Source organism: Benincasa hispida, chromosome 2 (genome assembly GCF_009727055.1).
Source record: "Benincasa hispida cultivar B227 chromosome 2, ASM972705v1, whole genome shotgun sequence".
NCBI lineage: Eukaryota > Viridiplantae > Streptophyta > Magnoliopsida > Cucurbitales > Cucurbitaceae > Benincasa > Benincasa hispida.
In genome coordinates this window covers 8,403,016-8,407,219 of record NC_052350.1, presented here as the reverse complement: position 1 = coordinate 8,407,219, position 4,204 = coordinate 8,403,016, and positions in this window count along the sequence as shown.

Sequence of the window (4,204 nt, the reverse complement as noted above, 5' to 3'; positions counted from 1 at the left end):
GTAGATAGATTGCTCCCTTAAGGGCTGATTCTGGGGCTTGAACATAGTGGCCACAACTTCTCTTTGCAATAGAGGACTCGATCATAGTACAACTATGACTTATGTTCATTAATGGGATCAGTGGTATGTAAGGAGTTAAACGTAACTACAGGGGCATATCAGTTATTGGCCTAGTTGTACTTACGAGTGATCTGTGAAGGGTTATTGGACTGTTGATTGGTTAAGATGGACACATAATATATCTGTAGTAAGGAAAGTTTAGCTATCAGTCTTTAATGGAGTGCCTAGCAGTTAACGGATGGTGGATCTCGTGATTAAAGAGTTTAGTCAGTTATTCACGTACCGTTGGAGCTTCGAGCTACAGGTCCATACGATCCCCTTGGTAGCTCAATGGATTTCAGTTGAGAATCAGTTCTTGGTGTTGATTTGAAATGTTCAAATTGACAAGAGGTAATTTGATTATATATGATATGATCGGTGTGATGTATGAGATACATTTAGTGGAGGGTTAATGTAAATGAGATTTACATTAAGAACCATAGAATAGAAAAATAGTTATGGTTTATATGTTTTATTAGATGAAATATTAAAACTTTAGGTTATAAATATAGTATGGTAAGTTGGTTATCATATATATTTATAATAATATTAATTATTGGATAATTATCTCTTTTTCTCTAATAACATTGAGTGGGAGGTTATTAGTGGTTTCATGGGTAACCGTGAGATAAAAGGAAAAATGTTTTCCTATATTTATAAAGTTGTTGAAAAGAGATTTCTATTCTCGGATTACTCACGAAAAGTTGTCAAGTAAATACGATTTACTAAACGATAGCTTGAAGAGACTACACGATCGTGGAGTGTTTCTATACGATAGACACTCAACTGACCGATTAGCTAGACGATCGCAAGCTTTAGCTAGACGATCACATAGTGTTTGTTAAACAATTAGGCATCGTTCTATACGATAAGCTTTGACATCTCCCACTTGCTCAATCATTTACACATTGTTCTCCTCTGGTCTCATCCTCTAACCAAGTCCACACAGAGCCTACACTTCTGGATTCTCACACCGAGAATACCAAGGTAGCCATTGTGGTGGTGTCATACTCAACTCGACATTAGTCAAGGTTCTTTGGAGGGCATTCGTTGAGTTCGCGGTGTTCATGTGGTGATTGTTGTGTTCGTGATCTTGGAGATCACGTTGTCAAGTCCTTTGTTGATCGTGCTATGTTATGGTCGTGATGGACAAACGTTTGTGTGTTGCAATCTAGGAGTTTGTTCGAGCATTCGTGATCAAGGGTGTTGAAGATGAGTCTTTAAAGGTATGTGTGTTCTTTCCCTTGATTGTTCAGTAGAGCATGTTGTAATTTCGTTTTATGCATGACCGTATGTTTTCGTTTATGATTGTAATTGTTTATGTTCATATATGATTGAAATTTGGAATGATCCTTCCGTTGCTCATGGAAATCCTCATGTCTGATTTCCTTCAATTGGTATCAGAGTCAAGTTGTTCTGATATTCCAAGTTTCACTTTTGTTTTGAACTTTTTTTACAGTCATGGTGGGTTTTCTGCATTGCGTTTAATTGTTAAATGATTTTGTGGATGGCGTTGATGGATGTTTACGGGTTTAATTGCCTATGTTTAAAGTTTTCTTTAAATTACAAAGTGTTAATTTGTAAGGGCCCCTGTGTTTTTGGGCGTAATTAACATGTTGTCAAGTCTGTAATTCAAACTGTTTGAGTTGGTCAAGTCGTTCGTATTAAAGCTTCGAAGCATGGAGATGCGATTCTCAGTGAAGAAGAAGACCAAGAGTTAGTCGTGTCATGTAGCCTCAGATAAACGATCATTGAGATTTAACTAAACGATCGTATAGATTTTTCTATACGATCGTGTAGTATTTACTAAACGATCGTATAGCTAATGCTAAACGATGGGGTAAATTGTTTACTCCATCATGTAGCGTTAGTTGCCCAATAGCGTAGACATTGGAGGTAGACGATCGTATTGGGAGCATATAATGCTTATCGTTTAGAAGAAGGCACACGCTAAACGATCGTATAGTTAGCATGCCTCATCGCATAGTCACTAACTACACAATCACGCGGTATACGATACGAAGGTGCTCGCTCAACAATCATTTAGACAATCGTGCTTCATCGTATCGTAGTCATTTAGACGATCATATAGAGTTTTCGTGATACAAAATGCATTGCACGACCGCGTACCTCGTGCTTCATCGCATAGTAAAAGGTACACGATCGTTGCTAAACAATCGTTTAGCTCTGAGAGGTTGGAAAACGATTGAGCAAAGCGTTTGTTCTTTCGTGCAGACGATCATGGGGAAGTTTGGTACATGATTAGTGGAGACACATTGCTTTGTCCCGACAGTTCAAGACCCGGTTCGTCTATTTGAACCAGAGACTCCCCGTTTTATAATAGTTAGCTTGTATTTTTTAGGATTTGAGGCAATTTTTCTCGGCTCATCAACATTTTTTTTATACATGAGATGTATGTGGTTTATATGGCAAAGTGTTTGACATATAGATTTGAAACCCACCTTAGGTTGTGCAATCATTCATGCATCATGTATTATAAGAGTTAAAATATTGGATTAAGAAATTACATGAAAGCATGCATCATTAAATATAAGAGTTATATTTTGGCATGCAGTGAGCATATTCATGCATCATCTTTATATTATAAGCGTTATAGTATAAGGGTGTATGGAAGCATGTTTTTGCTTGGTTCGTTGCTTGTTTGTATAAATGTTATATAAAAAGGTAGCAATGAATGAACGATGCATTGAGCATGACACTTATGTTGTTTATAAGCGTTATGAATGCCTTTTATGTGTTTGCTTGACTTGTGTTTGGTTTTGGTTGTTTCCGTTTATAAGTGTTATGAAGGAAATTAGAACTAAAATCGATAAAAAAGAGTTACATACGGACTTAGGGTGAACACATGTTTTTAAAAGGGTTTTAAAATTGGATTGAGACAGACCTAAGTTAAAAAAGGTTCTAATGGGATTAGCAACCTAGTTTAATCTTTTAAATCGGTTTAATAGGATTAAATTGATTGACATAGATTAAAATTGTAATATACCTATAAGGGACCTTTTGTCTAAGGAAGCTGGAGTACTTAAGCTGAAGGAAACGGAACACCCCTACCTGGGAACCTACCTGAAAAGGTGAATTAAATAGATTTTCTAAAAGCATACGGCAATTGGTCAAAGACTCTGTTAAAGAGTTTTATGGATGATGATCAAAAGTTATTTCAACTATCCAAGGTAAAAGTTACTCTTGGGCAAATCTAAAAAGTCAGTTAAAATTCTTAGTCGTGTTTTTTCTAAGTAAACTAAACCCTAGGTTATAAAATACTCAGTGGGAGGAAGAGATGTATCTGATATGTCAATGATTCCACTCACGTTTCTCCCTAAATGTTCACGAAGTGAGATTCATGCTTGACATCGTGGTGCTCTAGGAGCATCCTCCTTCGAATGAACGGTCGGTTTTACCCACGAAAAAACGTTTTACAAGAATCTTTACACTGTATGTAATGGGACAAATTTAAGGCATTAAAAACAGAAAACTAACAAGTTGCTGAAAACAAAAAACACATTGACCTACGTTAGACTTTACGCAAATACCCGTTAAAAAACATACATAAACATCCAATAAGGTTTAGCAAAAATAACATGAACCACGTGTGACATATGGTTTTCGGCATGACGCTTCAAAAGGTTTAGAACAAAAGCCATCGAAGGGAGGTCAATTATCCCTCCTCTGAATTGAGAAATTCTCAACCAGTCATTAATACCATAACTACTTTTGCTCCTATAATGACTAACCATCATTGATTTGGTCAAGAGATCATTAACTTATTTAACAACCTCTCGTAAGTGTGACCCGCCATTTTAGGCCCCTAGAGATCGCCTCCAAAGCAGGCAATCCAAAAGGGAAAAAATATGATTGGGGCAAAACCTAAACCAACCCTATCCATTTATGGAGTTTACCTTGATCTTGACCAACTACACAAAACCCATCCGAAGGGGACGCTCCCAGGGCGCCACGAGGGAGTACATAATGATCTCCGGTGTGAACCAATGACAAAGACCGTAGGACGTGTTGACACACACTCTTCACCCACTTACTATAAACACCTCTTTCCCGTCCACCTTGATATTGACTCATGCAAACACCA